Below are 18,912 nucleotides of genomic sequence, written 5' to 3'. Positions count from 1 at the left end.
CACAAAGCATACACACACACACACACACACACACACACAAATGCACATGCACACACACATGCACATGTGCACATACAAATAAAAACATTTGTAAAATAAGTATATAAAAGAAGTAATATCTACTTACTGTAGTAAAACATGGAAATTCAAATAAGCGCAAAAGCGCCCCAAAGATCCGCCCTCCTAAGTTGTTCATTCACATCAGATACCATAACTATGGAGTCATATATTTTGAAATTCTTTTTCTTCTCAATTGGATCAGTAAAAACTAATATAGGTTATTATCTTATATGGTTAATATACTATATCATCATGTGGATGTCAACTGTTTAGAAAAGCATTATTATGAAATATTGTCATGCTCTAATTTTTTAGGATTACCAGCAATACTCTGATGAAGCCCCCTACTGTACATTCACAAATACATGAATTTGCTTGGTCATTTCTTTAGGTCATATTCCTAGAGATGAAATTACCACATAATATTTGTTAGTTTTGACAACCTTAAAAACAACGGGCTCCTAAGCCCATGTGGAAAACTGGAGCCACGAGAGAAGCCTTCCCTAAACGTCTCCTCTGCTTTCTTGGCACTCATGCGCCCACCCTCTTTAGAGTCTCCCAGCACACTTCTTGGGTAGATGTTATTATTTTTTTTTCCTTCCCAAGGTTGAATGAACTGAAGCTCAGACCCCTGAGGCAAAGCCAGAACTGGATTCCCTGCCCTCTAACTCCAAGCCCATGCCCTCCGTGTCTTCACTGTTAGATGCTTCTTAGGAGAAGCAACAGAGAGGGTGGCCACCCTTTGCTCTTACCTGGCCAGATAAGCAAGGCTGGCAGTGAGCTGACAGTACAGGAGGTTTCCTGCAAATTCTGCGCACAGCTCAAGGATGCCACAGGGATGCCAACAGATCCCATCCCTGATAGGATTTCTGAGAGGCACTGAGGAGACAAACACTTTTAAACAAATTAAACGTAAATGAGTAACACCCCCCCCCCACGGCCCCCTCCTCCCCGGTCTGTTTCTCCCTGGAAAGCGCTATCCTGGGCCTGCACAGCTTGGGGTGAGCTGCTTAGAAAACCACTCAGTGACACTAAGTGCTAGTGTAAGACACCAGTCATTCGCTGTCTCTCCCCTAACAGCTTGCCACCAGGATGCTTCAAGGAGGTCATGGTCCCCAGATGTTGCTGAGGCAGGAACCCTGTTGCCTGTATTTGGCTGGAGGCCTCCCACCGCTACCACAGCCACAGTGCACTCTCTGATAGTTCTTATGTGCTCACGTCCAGAGCTTCCGGTGGCCCATCTGCCTGGACAGCAGGGCCATCTGGGAGGGAGAGATAGACTGGAGACATAGATCATCTGGTACTAAGTGTTTGTGGAGGCTGAGTGGAGTCTGGTATGCCGCTCTGAGAGCTGCTGTCTGAAACATCAAAGCAAGTGAAGAAAAAAAAAATAAAACTAAACAAATAAGCTACTTTGAGATGCTCCCTGAGGTGGATGAGCTCCCATTTTCAAACAGCTGGTAGAATTCTGTTGTCTTATGCGTTCCCCTACGCTGCTGGGTTATCTGCCTGTGTCAGAGCCTCTTGTAGCCAAAAGGGGAAGATCCTTGTGATGGCGTGTTCAAACCTCCGTCTTCTCAGCCCCCTTTACCCACTTGGAATGCTTTGAAATGCCCTTGAAACCTTACCTCTAACTCCACACTGGCAATGCTACCCACCTCCGTTCTCCAGATCCTGGGCCCTTCTCAGATCAGCCCACGTTGTGGACCAGCCTCCTGCCCTCCAAATTACCCCAGATCCCCAACTCCAGGAACCTTCTCCAATGCCTGCATTATCCTGCCCACTCAAATAACCACTGCTATCCTGCCCACTCAAATAACCACTGCTATCACTGTGACCCTGGCTCACACGTCAGGACTGGCGCTGAACACCATGAGCCTAAAGCCATATTTTCAAAACCACAGTGGCACGTATGCATCATTGTGGAGAAATACAGTGACCCTGTGACTGGAGCCGAGCTCAGAACTCTCATCTGCTTCACACACGGTGACTTGTCTTCTTCTCTTAGCCAACAACAACCTAGAATCCTAGAAGATTCTTAGACCCTCTACTCTCCTCAGAACTTAGAGGTCCTCAACCGGTCTCTATAACACTCAAGAAGTTAAGATATCATTATCCCCACTTTACAGGACAGTAAGTGGAGTTTCAGAGGGATTGAGTGAGTAGGTGCTCCAAGTTAGCACCATTGACTGAAACGGAGATTCTGTCTGCGATCTGTTGATAACCCTGAGCTCTGTGGGCGTGGCCAATCTGCAGCCCGAAGGCTCATCCATCCAGGACAGCTATGAGTGCGGCTCAAGTACATTTGTAGGTGGCAATCTCGTGTATCACAAGGTCAAAAGGTTAGGCATCAGTGCTAGCAGAGATGGCCTCCTGAGAAAGGACTGACTTAAAACTCAGGAGCTAGTCAGTGGAGCTGGCAAGACAGAAGCACGGGCTGGCAAGATAGCTCATCAGGAAGCAAACTTGCTGAGCAAGCCTGGTCCCCGCAACATATGCAAAGGTGAAAGGAAAGAACTGACTCCACAAAACTAAGTTCTCACAGCCACACTCACGACATGATACATGCACACGCACACCATACAGTCACATACACACCATGCAGTCTCTCTCTCTCTCTCTCTCTCTCTCTCTCTCTCTCACACACACACACACACACACACACACACACATACCATGCAGTCACATACATACCATACAGTCTCTCTCTCTCTCACACACACAAACACACACACACACACACCAGTCACATACACAAACACACATACCATACAGTCACACATACACACCATACAGTCACACACCCACACCCACCCACACACATACCATACAGTCACACACCCACACCCACCCACACACATACCATACAGTCACACACACACATACACACACCCACACATACACACGCATACGCATACACCATACAGTCACACACAATAATAATAATTTTTAAGGAAACACAAAACAGTAACAGGGAGAGTACAGACAGAGCAGGAAGAGTTAGGCCTGGCCTCAGGAGGTGCCTTCCTGTCAGTGTAACTTGCTGACGTTTTTTTCATGACTGGCATATAACCGTTTTTTAAACAGAAATGTAAACTCTAAGAGAAAAAGAAATAACTTAAGTAGAAAAAAGAGCATCTAAAACTACTATGTCTGAGCCCCTGCCTCCCGAAGAGCCTCCCTCCGCCATCAGACTGAGAAAAATGGCTTCTCAGAAACCACAAATGTGAAACCCCAAGCAAATGCTACCAAGGCCTCCGAGAGTTCCCCGCCGTGGACTGCCCCTGTCTCCAGCTGGCCCTAGGGACAGCAGGCTGCAGTACGGCCTGCTGAGCAGCTGGGCTTCACCACACAAAGCTTAGCTCTCCAGCTGCTCTCGGCCTGACCCAGGCCACACTGTGGTTTCAGTGGGAAAGCCCCTGTCCCCGACAGTGGACCTTAAGTGCAAGATAAATCCTATAAGCTCTCTCATCGCAACCTGCTATGGGACTGAAATCCTGGGTGTGGGCAGCCTTCGCTGTTCCTGGCAAAGGGCGGGGCCGGGTTCCTGCACACAGATTTGCACGGAGCTCCGGAGCTCCGGAGCTCCGTGGGTTTCCAGGAAGCTGAGACCTCTCTAGCTGGGAAGGATCCCGCTGTTCAAGTCAAGGCTGGTCTGTTCCCAGGGCCTTGTCCTGGTGAACAGGACGCTGTAATCAGAAAGAGACCTGGGCTCTCCTCCCAGGCTAGTCACAAAACAGCTGTGGGGTCTTGACCGAGTCTCTGACCTCTGCCAGGTGGCTCCCTCAACTTCCGGAGGCACCAGCAGCCCTGAGGGGCAGCATCTGGCAGACATGCGAGGATATGGGCCTGAAGGCACAGCCAGCTTCCTGCCTGGAGGATGCTGGGATAGATACACAGATGAGCAGCGGAGGGACAGGCTGCCCTGCTTTCTGGGAAAGTCTAGAGAGCGAAAGTTCCACCTCAGCTTCTCACACATCCCTAATCTTAAGAAGGCAGGATCTCTAGCTGGGCAGTGGTGGCACACGCCTTTAATCCCAGCACTTGGGAGGCAGAGGCAGGTGGATTTCTGAGTTCAAGGCCAGCCTGGTCTACAGAGTGAGTTCCAGGACAGCCAAGGCTAACAGAGAAACCCTGTCTCGGAAATACAAAAAAAAAAAAAAAAAAAAAAAAAAAAAAAACCAAGAAGGCAGGATCTCCTTTCTGCACAGAGCATAAGAAGTATCCATCCCAGAGAGAGAGACTCATGCTGGAACAGTGAAGTGGGTATTTACAACCCCTGATCTACTGTGTCTTAATGTGGTCTTAGACTCAGCTTTTCCAGCCCTCAGTTTTTCCATCTGTAAATGGGAATGTTTATCTTTTCACCTGGTTGGAGGGTGCACAAAAAAAAAAAAAATGGCTACAGATGTTCTAGGCCATCCTGGTCTCTCTGCCTTGCTTGGTCCTGTGATCCCTGGGTATGCCCCTCCTATGGCCTCTGCTTAAAAAAGGAGTAAGTGACATTCCTGCACCTCTGTGGAAGACAAATTCAGGATTTATGTTGCCTTAAGACTGGGGGCTGTGTATGAACGGGCGCTGGAGAGACCTAGATAAAAGAGCAGGGCCCCTGGCAGACGAACTGCGCCCCAGCATCTGGCAGATGACAGGGAGGCTGTGGGGCCCACACCAGTGATGCTCCCCGATTGTCCGTATTGATTATCACATGAGGGGTGCGGTTTGACATAGCTGCCCTGAGCTCAGATGGGGGGCAGAGTTGTACCTAAGAGCTGGAGACAAACACCGGCAATGCAGACAGTAGCAGAGTGAGGACCCCTCATCCTTCAAGGCTTTATTCTTCAATCAGCTAACCTGGAATTGGAAGGAAACAGAGTCCAAACATAACCATAGGAAAGGTCACCATTCCAAGCCTTTTCAGACCATAAGGCCCCAACCTTCTCACTTTTCTGATGGAAAAAATGCTTTCTGGAGAGAAGAGACTTGTCTGGGTTTGTGTGGTCCAGGAACCTTGTCGGGATCCAGTAGAGGTGAGTCTTCCCCATCAACCCCAGGGGAAAGTCAGCCACCGGCAGGCAGGCGGAAGGGGTGGGGGAATTGGTTGTCTCGTGTTCTTTAATAGGCTGGAGCAATCTGTCCACTCTCAGAACCAGCTCAAGAAGCAGGTAAGAATGGATCTTAAAAAAAAACAAAACAAAACAAAAACAATTTACACTAGCCACCCTCCTGGAGACCTTATCCCTAAGGCTCTGGGTCAGCTGCTGGGCCCAAGGAACAGAGGTGAGAGTTGAGAGGCTCCCTGAGTAAGCCGGGAGAGGGGGCAGGGGGCTGGCAGGGAGCATTCTGTCTGCAGTGGGGCCCAGAGTGCCAGTCTAATCCATGCCATTCAGACAGGCAAGGCTGTGTCTAAGCAGCTTTGGTTTTAGAAGATTAGGAGGCAAACGCTGGAGTGGAAGCAGTAGAGGCAGCCGTTCCAACGACAGTACCACACTGCCCTCTGCTGGTCATATGAGAGAAGGCCTAGAGGCTGGATGGGTCACACTAAGACCTATGTGGGCCACAGGGTTTCTTCCATTTCCCCTACCTCCAAGTGGCCAAACCTTTTCTAAGGTAAAACAGAAATATGGGGAGTTACGGAAGGCTGCTTCCGCCCTCAGAAACCCATTCTGTCTTCAAGCAGCACAGACTTTCCTCAGTGCCTAGCACCAACACTCCTTTGCCCCACCCCCACCCCATGTCTGTTGCTTTGCACCCGCGCCAGCCTTTGCGCCTCTAGTTTCCCATTCCAAAGCCAATGCCTAGAACCCAGAGCACTCAAGGTCCTGCATGACTCCCTTTGCCTTCCCTGCACTAGAATAAGATGACATATCTAAACTTGGGGACATTTTCCGGTCCTCAAGGGGCAGCCCCAGGCTGAGGGAGACACATCCTGCCTGAGTTGAGGAACAAACAAGGGTCCTCATCTCAGGGATTAGCCCAAGGCCCTCGACCTTCCAGAAGCATTGAGCGCCAGCTCCACAGGGACCTAGGAAGGAGACGGCAAAGGGCAGTACCTGTCCCCTAACCTCGAGTGTTCTCACACTGCACCCTGGTAACAGACCCTCCCCGACGCTCCGATGTCCGCACATGGGATTCAGCTCGAGCCATAGTTTCAGGAACCCCTGTGCAGACTCAGGAGGCACTGCAGCTGGCAGGACCACGTGACAGGAGTGATTCACACGCTGCCACCCTGACCAGCTTTCTCTCTCTCTTCCTCTCTCAGCCATCACAAAAGTCTCAACACAGAGCAGCATTGTCCCCAGGGTCAGGAGGGGGCTGGACGCCAAGGGGAACTGGGAAGATGAACCTGGAAAAGGACGGTTTGCCGGGCAGCTTATGCGCCCTGGGCGAGCCAAGCCCACTACGGCTCCAGAGCTCAGGTTTACATCTCCATCCCAGAAAACCCACTTGGACTCGGGTTGTTGGCTCTCCCGTTTTCTACTCTCTGCCGGGGCCTGCATCGCTCTGAAAACTGTGCACACACTTCTCCAGTGCACAAGCTTCTTTAAAGATTATAAGATAAAGCAAAGTCCGGCAAACGTTGCCTTTAGAGGCGGGCATCCTCTCTCTTCTGTTCCCTACAGTTAACCAAACAGAGCCCCAGCAAGCAGCTGTGCTGGGTAGGAGGAGGCAAGGCCCTGCCCGGTGGGGGTGATGGTGGATGAAAGGGGATCTGGGGAAGTCTAGTTGGGGTACGACAGAGGCACAATGTCAACATTGGTACAGTGAAGAACTGGGGACATTCTTTCGGTTCGCTGGAGATCGTGATTATGAAGGTTTTCAGCTGTGGATTGCTGAGAATAAACCTCTAGTTAAATAAACACTGGGGGCTAGAAAGGCCTTGGGAGAGACCAGGGGGCTCATTCACTGGACAAGCCGCTCCTTGTCCAGAGCAGGCCAGAGGCTGGCCAGTCCATCTGCACCTGGGCGAAACAGCTCAGCTCCTGAGAAAGCTCTTTGGAGACATCAGCTCAAAAATCTACCCCCAGCACCAAACTGTGAAAGGGGCCAGCCTGCCCCACCCTCCCTAGTATACATGGCCTTCATGTGTCGTCTAGACGCTTTGATCTTAGGTTACAACTGACTTCGATTTAATGTGATGCCACGCCCTTATTGAGCCTAAACTTCGAGGGACTTCTCATCGCCCCGCCCTGCCCCTCCCCCAGCTCAAACCCCATCTCCTCTTAAGAAGACGAATAAACAAGGAAAACTGGTTCCTCCTAGCTTCTGCCACCTGAGAGCAGGTAAGGCCAGGCGACCTGGCCACTGACTGCTGAGAGCTATGGAGCCAGCCCAGGGTTGTAGAAGCCCCCAGCTGAGCGCCATCCAGAAGGCCAGCTCTCGGAATCACAGGCTAAATACATGACTATTGCTTTTGCCGGTAAAGTTGTGGGTATTTACCTATCTATGCAAAAAGAGGGAAGCGATACAGCCCAGCCCAGCCCCGTATGGCTGTGCAGGATACAGAAGAGCCTGGTCCCTCCTGTGTGGGGACGGCCCTTTAAATGTGAAAATAATTCTCTTTGCCTGTAATCATCAGCATGGCTCCCGGGGAGGTCACCCAGCCCAGCCCCCTCCTTGCAGGGGGCCTTCACCACTTCCCACCACTTAGTGCCCACCCAGGAGCAATAATATCAGAAGATCCAGGCTTAGCATCCTCCCGTGACATCCTGCCCACTCACGGGGCACTCTGACCATCCCAGAACTCCAAGAGTCCAACCTCTCAGCACTTATAATTGGAAATTAAGAGAAATGGAAAAACTGAGCTGATGGGGGGGGGTATAAGGGGGAGGGTAAGAGGGGGGAGCACCATAAAAACACTGAAATCAATTAATCCTCAAAGCCACCTTCTGACCCAAATCTAAACTGCCCAAAAAGACTCCCAAACAAATGTGGTTAAGCAGGCTTCCCATAGAGGTTTGCCCCAGGGCCAGAACAAGGGAGGAGCCAGAGGCTGGCTTCCTGCGCTCGCCACGTGGTGGAATCAACACAGCACACTTGGACTTGGGGTCTGAAGAGGAAGGTCATCCGCCCCACCGCAGGAGACAGAGCAGACCATGGCAGCCTCCCTCAGAACCAGGCACGGCAGGAAGCAGTGTGGTGGACCGACCGGCCTCAGTGAGGTCCTCTGGCCAATGGCCACACTGCAGCCTGCAGTCTGCCAGTTTCAAAGGAGTCCTCACAGCCTAGCTTCCTATTTTTTTTTTCTTTCCGATCCCTGTGAGTCACGGCACGATTATTCTGAGAGATAATGTTCTCAAAATGGGCTCGACGTCCAATTTTCTTTCCTTAATAATAGTGCGGGGGTGGGGGGGGGATAAGGGTGAGGGAGGCAGAGAGACAGGAAGAACTCCAAACCTCAGAAAAGGATGAAAACACTTCAAAATTCAATTTTTCAATGAGAAAATCTAAGTCCATGCTGCATCTACCCAAGCTACCCATGGGCCATGGAGGCTGAGATGCTCAGGAAGATTTGAGGGAGAGGGGCCATGGAAGACTTTGAAATTCCCTCCCAAGAGCCTAGAAGTTATCGGCAAGGGATGGTGACAAGACCAAGTGGCCGGTGGCATGGGCCTGGAATGCTGCTGCCTTCTATTTCGACCACATAAATGACTTTGGCCTCACTCACAACAAAGATGAACTCTCCCCAGGACTCTTCTGTCTGCTTCTGGGTAGATTCCTCAGGTCTTCATCCTCAGGCTCATGAAAGAATTTACAGTTGAGATCTGAGAGGAACGTGTTCAGGGTCTTTACTGGGTCTAGCTATTAGATTGGGTGTTGATTGGCAAAGATGTATCTGTGGGTAGGAACACAGGGGCAGAAGGAACTGCGGGCAATAGCCCAGTTAATAAAGCATGTGCCTTGCAAACACTAGGACCTATGTTTGATCCCCAGAACCTCTGTACACAGCATAGTCAGATGTGGTGGTGCAGTCCCAGGGAGGAGAGGTGGAGGCAGGAGGACCCCCAGGGCTCACTGGCTGCTTAGCCTTCCTAAGCTACTATGTGAGTTCTGGGCCAGTAAGAGACCCAGTCTCAGGACAAAGTGGCTGACTGACTGATCAAACACAGAGGTTGTCCTTGGTTGTCCGCACTTATGCATGCGCACATACACACACGCTCGTGCGCACACAAGAACACATGCACGCAAACACACATTCACACATGTCTATACGTGACTAGCCTGAGGTTGTCCGGGCTTCTCCTTGAGTGTGCACACTAACCTTGGTACTCGGGAGTGCCCACCACCTGAGAGCATGGGTTAACATAGACAAATATCTATTAAGTGTAAATTCAGTACAAATGTTTCCAAGAGCCCGTGATTATACGCACTTGTTGGGTGAACTGGGCATGAAGCTGGAGCTTTGACACATGTGTACATACAAGCACGCCTCATACATGCCTGGCCATGATGCAGATATGGTCTGTGTTCAGGCTGGACAACAAGGAAGCTCATCAGCTGTATGCATGCACACACTCATGCTGCCCGTGACAAGGACAGCCTGTGCCTACCATGCCTCAGTCCACCCACATGGATGTGGTGCCTGGCCTGCCCCCCCCCCCCATTGCCTCCTCGCTTCACAAGAGCCCAAAGCAGCCTTTGTCTCCCTCCCTCTGGGATCTGCCAGCTAATGGCAGGGGTCCCCTCCCAGGAAACAACATCCCGCCCCCTGTTCATTTGTGTCTCCTCCGAGGGTCTGATTGGCCTGGAGAGCCTCCAGCCCCAACCGTAAATGGCAGCCCACAATCACAATGGACGACTTTCTTAATTGCCCGTGATGCTTGTGGGCACTGTGCAAACTCTGACAGTAGCTATTACGTTTCGAGGTCTGAGCAGGACTGTATTTTGCGCCTGTGTGAATTTAATGTTCTTGGGAGCTAAGAGGCCAGAGTGGGTTAGAGCCGCTGAGGAGCTGTTATTATGACCTGGCACCATCCTGCCCTTTGCTTCTTGAGACCCTGAGGCCACTTCACCACACTCTAAAACTGCAGCCCCCCCTAGAATTTCAAAACCAGGGCACCCCAAGCAGTAGTCCTCCCTACCCTCTCCCCCAGGCAGTAGTCCTCTCTACCCTCTCCCCCCAGGCAGTAGCCCTCCCTACCCTCTTCCCCAGGTAGTAGTCCTCCCTACCCTCTCCCCCAGGTAGTAGTCCTCCCTACCCTCTCCCCCAGGTAGTAGTCCTCCCTACCCTCTCCCCCAGGTAGTAGTCCTCCCTACCCTCTCCCCCAAGCAGTAGTCCTCTCTATCCTCTCCCCCAGGCAGTAGCCCTCCCTACCCTCTTCCCCAGGCAGTAGTCCTCCCTACCCTCTCCCACAGGCAGTAGCCCTCCCTACCCCCTTCCCCAGGTAGTAGTCCTCCCTACCCTCTCCCACAGGCAGTAGTCCTCCCTACCCTCTCCCACAGGCAGTAGTCCTCCTCCCTCCCCTTTCCCCTTCCTCCTGCATCCTTACCTTCTTTCTTGCATTCTCTTTTCTTTCTCCTATTTTCTCTCCTTTCTGCCCCTGACTTTCCTCCCCAGACCCCATCTCTGTTCTATCCTCTTTCCCCTCCTCCTTCTCTCACCCTGCCTCTCTTTCTCCTCATCTCCCCTCCCTACTCTCTCTCCACTTTCCCTCTCCTTACATCAGCCCTCTCTTCTTTCTCTCCTCTTTCCATCTCCCTCTCTCTTCGATTTCACTTTCTTCCTCCTCTCTCTGCCTCCCTTCCTCTCCTCCAGCTCCTCGGCTCCCAGCAGCAAGCTCACAGGCAGACAGCAACCAGTGCCTCACCCCATCTTACCAATGCTAGCTATGTCTTCCCATCCCCAAGCCTCTATCACAGCCCAAGATCTCCTGTGTACCCCCATCTAGCCTTTTACTTTAGAGCCTTGGTCTCCAAGAGGAGATTTGTCATTTGCACTGAGCTTGGAGATGCTATGGTGGCTTACACATTCTAGACTTTTGGTTATTATTTCCCTCTTGCCCACTGCAAGGCCCCCTGGGAGCCAGTGTTCATTTCATTACTCCTGACTTGGTAGTTTTAGCTTAGATGGAAGACAAGAGATGGAGGGAAAACTTAGAAACAGCAGCACATGACCATGGGCTTCTCCCTGGGCTTAGGCTGGAAAGGTCAAGTCCTCAACTGTAGAATTTGAAGCAAACCCAAGAGAATTTCAGATCTCTTCCCAAGAACTGAAAGTAATCACCTAAGAAACTGGTAACATGATGATTGATAAATGCAGAGCTTCATTCAAGGGGAGTATGTGGCTTAGCTCAATAAATGTTTATGAATAAGAGAAAGACAGATGGAGGATGGATGGATGGATGGATACTTAGATGATGGATGGATAGATAGATGGATGATGGATGGATGGATGGATGTTTGGATAATGGATGAATGGATGCTTAGATGATAAATGGATAGATGGGTGGATGGATGGATGCTTAGATGATGGATGGATAGATGGATAGATAGATGGATGATGGATGGATGCTTGGATGAATGGATGTTTGGATAATGGATGGATGGATCTTAGACGATAAATGGATAGATGGGTGGATGAATGGATGCTTAGATGATGGATGGATGGATAGATGGATAGATGATGGATAGATGGATAGATGATGGATGGATGGATAGAGAGATATTGGGTTCCCCTCCTCAAAAATTCTTGTGAATAGAAATAATATTAAATCATGGTGATTTCTCCTCCAAGAGCTTATGCCATGAATCTGCAGAGCCTTCTATTGGTGTGAAGCTTCCTTGTCACAGTGAGTATTCACTAATGGTCTCAGCTGATCTCCTCACCCATAACATCTTGAAAGCAAAAGTACTAAGGCATGAGGAGGAAGAGGCCGGCGGCCCAGACCCTCACATTCTCAGTCTGTGCACAGTCCCTCATCCCATGCTCAGGAACTGCTGGAAGGACATGAAGCAAGGAAAACCGGTGCTCAGTCCACCAGCCGTCTTGCACTGCTCACCTTGCCAGTGTGCGTGCTAATTAACCAGCCCCAGCACAGCTGGTTAGGACAAACTGAAGCAGAGGGTGCACTCCAAGCCCCTTTCAAGGTCCTCCTCGAGGACTTCATTAATGACCAGTGTGCTGATACCTATCTCAAGGACACACCTGGGAAACTGGTCTCAGACAAGATGCTCAGTCCAATCTGCCTGCCTACAGGAGCCAGTGGGAGGACCGAATAAAAAGGGGACTTTATTCTGTTTACAAAGGACAACACTTTCTAGCTAGTAATTCCCAGCAGTAATAATAACTGTACTACAAGATATCCTGACTTTTTTTTTTCTTAATGGAGAATGCTGAAAGTGGGAGAAATGGTCTTCCCAGAGTGCAAGGCACAATACATGGGAAGGTGTAGAGGAAGAAAAGATAAGGGAAAAATGATAACTTCCTCAGAGAATACACAGACACTTGTAAAGCCAAATAGAAAGTCTGTATTGCTGGTTGATAATTGCCCAAATCATGCAACCCCAAGTGCCTCGTTGGTCTTTGACTTTTATGCACACAAAAAAAATCACATCCTGGCTGACACACTTCTGTTAGCAAGAACAGTTAGAGAGAAGCAAACTACAGAAGCCAAAACACAAGGTTAGTGTATTTAAGGACCTTCCTCAACCCTGGAACTATGTATGGCCTAGGTCTTTGATGAATTAGGTCATTGTTCCTCTTTTTGGCAGGTGTTGGGGCTTAAATGCTGGCTTCTAAGGTCAGAATGGCTTCTAAGGTCTAAGGTCAGACCTCTAACATGGTCAGGTGTGTTAAGGTCTCAGAGCCTGTTACACTATTGCCTCTGTTTCCCAAGAGTTAGAATTACAAGGATTCGTCACAGTCCCCAGTGGTATCTCTAGATTTTTAAGGGCAAAAAAAAAAAATGTCTGAAATATTTGTGCAAGTGCATATATGACATATGTATGACATGCACACAGGTGTGTGCGCGCATGTACAAGCACACATGTGGAAGTTAGTGGACTAGCCTTTGCCTGATGCGTTGGGTGCCAGTCCTCATCCTACCTTTGGTTTGAGGTAGGATGTCCTATGCCAGTGCACTGTGAATACCCATTAAACAATGTCATATGTCGGGAACACAGAATAAAGGTCCTTACCCCGACAGATCTCCAGAGATACCAGGAATGTTAAGCACTCAGAATTCTCTTTCCAATGGGAAAGATTTTTTAAAAAAAAAAAAAAAAAAAAATTAAACCACACAACAAACAAAACAACAATCCGTTCTTCCATCCAGAAAACTAAGAGTCGGAAGTGATTAATAGTGATTAATAGTGATCTGCATTATCTACTGGGCCAGGCCATATCAAACTCCTACAACTAAGATGGAGGGGGGGGGGGCAAGTAATCTAAATGACCCTTACAGCCAAGGGTTCTCCAACCTACCACAATGAGGACCATAATAAGATACCTAATATTCTAAATGGTCCATGCAGCCAGAAGTTCCCCCAAGTTTCCATAACAAGAACCAGAGGCCACTAAGAACCCTCATCACCTCTGAGACCATCCAGAGTCTTCCTGAGTCCCTTAAGCTAGCACAGCTGATGCCATCTCTAGAACCCATCTTCTTTAGAAGAAATGGCATGTGCCCTGAGTCTAATGTAACTATGCTTCCTAGTGCACCACGGATTGTGTACTGATTGGTTTTGTGTGTCTACTTGACACAACCTGGAGTTATTGCAGAGAAAGGAGCTTCAATTGGGGAAGTGTCTCCATGAGATCCAGCTGTGGGTCATTTTCTCAATTAGTGATCAAAGGGGGAGGGCCCCTTGTGGGTGGTGCCATCCCTGGGCTGGTGTTAGTCTTGGGTTCTATAAGAGAGCAGGCTGAGCAAGCCAGGAGAAGCAAGCAAATAAGTAACATTCACCCATGGCTTCTGCATCAGCTCCTGTTTCCTGACCTGCTTGAGTTCCAGTCCTGACTTCCTTTGGTGATGAACAGCAGTGTGGAAGTGTAAGCTGAATAAACCCTTTCTTCCCCAACTTGCTTCTTGGTCATGATGTTTGTGCAGGAATAGAAACCCTGACTAAGATAGATTGTATTACACCCAGAAACTGTTTTCTGTTTGTTTGGTTTGGTTTGGTTGTTTGTTCGCTTGTTCTTTCTCCAAATTATACTGGACTTAAGTTGGTTGGGGAATAAACTTCCTAATATCATCAGACTCTTTCAAAGTCTTGATCCCAGTGGATCATATCAATCTGAATCAAGTTTCATTCTCATCTCTTCAAGTTTCACCTGACACCTGCAGAGACCCCCCCCCCTTAGCCATAAATCAAATGGACCTAGCAGACATCTACAGAACATTTCACTCAGACACTAAAGAATATACTCTCTTCTCAACAGCTCATGGGACTTTCTCCTGAAGTGACCACATATTAGGACACAAAGAAAACCTCAACAGACATGACAAGACTGAAGTAACATCCTGAATTCTTTCTAACTATCGTATCAACAACAGAAACATCAAACAGCACACAAACTCAAAGGAGTCAGAAAATATGACCAACCATGGGGAAACCAATCAATTAAAATTAACTTACAACTGAACTAGGTCAGCAGACTTGGGGATGGGAAGCATTATTAGAATGTGCATGCTTGCAGAGGTCAGAGAGGAGCATAAGGTGTCTTCCGCTGTCACTCTCCGCCATACTTTTTTTTTTATTTATTTTTGAATGGTGTCTGTCACTGAACCTGAATCTTACCATTCTACCTAGGTCAACTGACCAGAAAGATCTAGAATTTGCCCATTTCTGTCTTACCCCACAATGCTGGGGTTAGAGGCACACATGTATATGAGTATGTATGCTAAGTTATGGATGGTGTGTGTGTGTGTGTATGTGTGTGTGTATGTAATATGCACAGTGACAATGACTATGTGGGTGTGTATACCTATGCAGAGATCAGAACAGGATATCAGGTCTCTTCCTCTGTCACTTGCTACCTTACTGCCTCAGAACAGGATCTTCCACTGAACTAGAAGAGAGCCACTTTGGCTAGATGTTGCGGGAAATATTAAATTTGATCGCTGGCATGTTCCCACACTAGAGCTGGCATGGCAATGGCGATCCGCAGACCTCACACCTCTGGGCCACAGGGCTACTGCTAGCCTGCCAAAGGACCCACGAACTCTCTGTGGGTTAGGCTACGCTCCATGATCTGCCAGCCTGCCCACTTTCCAGCCCCCACTCCGTCAACTCTCTGGCAAGGGTCCCATGAACTCATCTTACTTCCACAAACGCCCATCTTCTGCCATCTCTCACCTCAATTACCTAGTAGAAGCATGACTCTTAATGCTTATTTAGTTAGCCAATTAGATTTATGTATACTTTAATCACAGTTTTCAAGATACCGATACAATAATTTAAGAACCAGTTGGTTATGATAAAAGCTTTATCCCAATATGTCTAACCTTATAAAAACTTAGCTATTTTGGCTAGTAGATGTCACACAGGTCCACATCGGAAGCCATCTTGGTTCCTTTTCTTCACCTCCTGTGACCTCTGAGACTCCCTAACTCCTAGCTCCACCTCCCCTTTCCCGTCTAATCACAGGCCTTACACTGCTTTAATATGATTGGACATGGAAAATCTTGCAACAGCTAGGGATACTGGCCTATGAGTTCTTGGAATCTGCCTGGCTCCACACCCTCAGTGCTGGAATTATCAGTGTTAGAAGACGTGCCTGAATTTTTCCTTAGCTTTTGAGGATTCAAAGCCTGGTCTTCTTGCTTGAAAAGCAGGCGTTCTCCAGTGGTGGTGATGGTGATGGTGGTAGTGGTGGTGGTGGTGCTGGTGGTGGTGGTGATGGCGGCGGCAGCGCATGCCTTTAGTCCCAGCACTCTGGGAGGCAGAGGCAGGTGGATTTCTGAGTTCAAGGCCAGGCTGGTCTACAGAGTGAGTTCCAGGACAGCCAGGGCTATACAGAGAAACCCTGTCTCAAATAAACCAAATCCAAAAAACCAAAAAAAAAAAAAAATTTAAAAAAACTGTCCATAGCAAGGGTTATTGAGGACAAAGAAGAATTGGACACTGTGAGTGGGTGGATGCACTTGGGTAAGCAATTTGGCAGTTTCTCAGAAGTCACCTGTCTTAGTCAGGATTTCGATTCAAAACATCATGACCAAGAAGCAAGTTGGGGAGGAAAGGGTTTATACAGCTTATGCCTTCCACATTGTTGTTGATCACCAAGGAAGTCAGGACTGAAACTCAAGCAGGTCAGGAAGCAGGAGTTGCTGCAGAGGCCATGGAGGGATGTTCCTTACTGGCTTGCTTCCCCTGGCTTGCTCAGCCTGCTCTCTTATAGAACCCACGACTACCAGCCCAGGGATGGCACCACCCACAAGGGGCTCTCCCCTCTTGATCACCAACTGAGAAAATGCCCCACAGCTGGATCTCATGGAGGCACTTCCCCAACTGAAGCTCCTTTCTCTGTGATAACTCCAGCCTGTGTCAAGTTGATACACACAACCAGCCAGTGCTCCACCCTACATCTCCACGCAGTGGAGCCTCCACAGTGCCTCCTGTGAGATGGGAAGCATAGTCGCACAAAGGCTCGCACGGGAACTGATACAACAGCTTTACATGCAGTAGCCAAAGATGCATGATGACCCATCTGTCCTTCAGTAGCAGAAGTACTGAGGTGCCACTGGCATTCCTCACACGGTACGTATTTAAGGAGTGCCATTTGGCAAGGTTCGACACATGAAGCCATTGCCAGAATCAAAAAACAATCACATTCTGAAGGGGCTTAAAAGGGGAGAGTATAGGGGGTTAGGGGAGTGTGGCTAGGCGGCGTGGGGGAAGGTGTCCAGGTGGGCCCTTGCCTGGGCACCTCTACCCCTGAGGAACCACACACACACAGGCATAGTATTATGAGTTTATTCAGAGTAGGGGATGGGAGTTAGTGGTAGAGAGAGGCAGAGAGAGAGAGAAAGAGAGAGAGAGAGAGAGAGAGAGTAGTGGAGGCCGGCCATGACCACGTGGAGGGGGGGAGAGCCCAAGGGGCAGAGAGGTGAGAGAGTGTGAGAGAGCGAAGAACAAAGAGAGAGAGGAGGGGCAAGTAGCCCCTCTTATAGTGGGCCAGATCTCTGGGGTGGGGCATACCTGGCTATTGCCAGGTAGGTGCGGGGTGGAGCTTAGAACATCAACACATTCACCATTTTCAAAACCTTTCTGGGAAGACAGTTTCATCAGTTGGGACTCATTGCAGGAATATAAGAACCTGAGCTCCAGCAGTCAGTCTTATTTAAGAAAGAAAACTCCAGGTATGGTAGGCACACCTGTAATCCCCGAGGAGGAAGAGACAGGAAGAGCCCTGGTGTGCTCTGACTTGCCAGTTTAGCTGCATTTGGGAAGCTCCAGATTCAGCTAGAGACCCATTCCCAAAAAAAAAAAAAAAAAAAAAAAAAAAAGGAAAGGAAAGGTGGAAAACAAGAGAAGACACCCAATGACATCTTTTAGCCACAATGTATGTGAGCATGTGCATGTGCGCGCCCGCGTGTGCACACACACATACACACAAATAAGATTGCTCTAGTGTCACGGACTATCCCAGCTGAAGGATTCAGCAGGATGATGGAGGGGCTTAAAGGTGGGAGTATAAGGGGTTAGGTAAGTGTGGCTAGGCGGCGTGGGGGAAGGTGTCCAGGCGGGCCCTTGCCTGGGCGCCTCTGCCCCTGAGAGACCACACACACAGACATGGTATAGAATAGAGTTTATTCAGAATAGGGGATGGGAGTTAGTGGGAGAGAGAGAGAGAGAGAGAGAGAGAGAGAGAGAGAGAGAGAGAGAGAGAGAGGAGGGAGAGAGAGAGAGAGTAGAGGCCGGCCATGACCACGTGGAGGGGGGGGGGGAAGAGCCCCAGGGGCAGAGAGGTGAGAGTATGTGGGAGAACGGTGAGCAAAGAGAGAGAGGAGGGGCAAGTAGCCCCTCTTATAGTGGGCCAGATCTCTGGGGCAGAGCATACCTGGCTATTGCCAGGTAGGTGTGGGGTGGAGCTTAGACAAAACCCCAACACCAGCTGGGAACTAAATCCGAGGAGGAATTCTGGATATCAGGAAAGGAAACAGGTCCGGTGAATGACAAACAGACACAACCACAGAGGCGGTTTGAATCTGAATGTATTTTTCTGGGCATCTCCTAGTCCAGTCAAGTTAACATCTCAAATTAAGCATCACACTCATCTGTTAAAGCTTCAGTTTTCTCGGGCAGTACAGGGTGTTTACCCGTAGTCCAGTTGGCCAATTGGCGCATGCAGTTAAACTGCTTCTTCATTTTGGCTCCGTCGTGCTAGCTGGGGAACTGAGGAAGGACAGTTCCTGCGCCTGCTGTTCCAGGCAAAGATGGCAGCACTGCAGAGCTTGGAGAGCCGCCTGGTCCACACTGTCCTCCAAGAGCACTTCTGCCTAGTCTGCCCATTGCATTCTTCTCTGTGGCATGCCCGGGGCCACCGTAGGCCCCTGGCGATCAGCTCCAGTAGCAGCCTCTAGCCCCCAGGTCGGTGAACTAACCGACTGCTTCCCTTAGGCCCAGCCCGGTGAACTAACTACCCAGAGTGTCTCTCTAAGTAAAAAGTACCTACTGCCTCCTGAATCACACCAGGATAAGCTAAAAATGTTGTTTTGCCCAAGACTCCCTAGGTGGGGTCTGCCAAACAAAAGCAGGTTCTTCACAAGCTTCCATTGCTATCCAGGTGAACCTGGGTAGAGATAGCCTGTCAGCATAACAAGCAAGGTCAAGAGTTAAAGGCAGAACAGGAATAACTTGTCTGCTGCTTGGATGTCCCTGAGATATCCAATTCAGTTGCAAATTAGCAACTCA

The sequence above is a fragment of the Apodemus sylvaticus genome, chromosome 9, assembly GCF_947179515.1.
Source record: "Apodemus sylvaticus chromosome 9, mApoSyl1.1, whole genome shotgun sequence".
Classification (NCBI taxonomy): domain Eukaryota; kingdom Metazoa; phylum Chordata; class Mammalia; order Rodentia; family Muridae; genus Apodemus; species Apodemus sylvaticus.
This window is presented reverse-complemented; position numbering follows the sequence as displayed.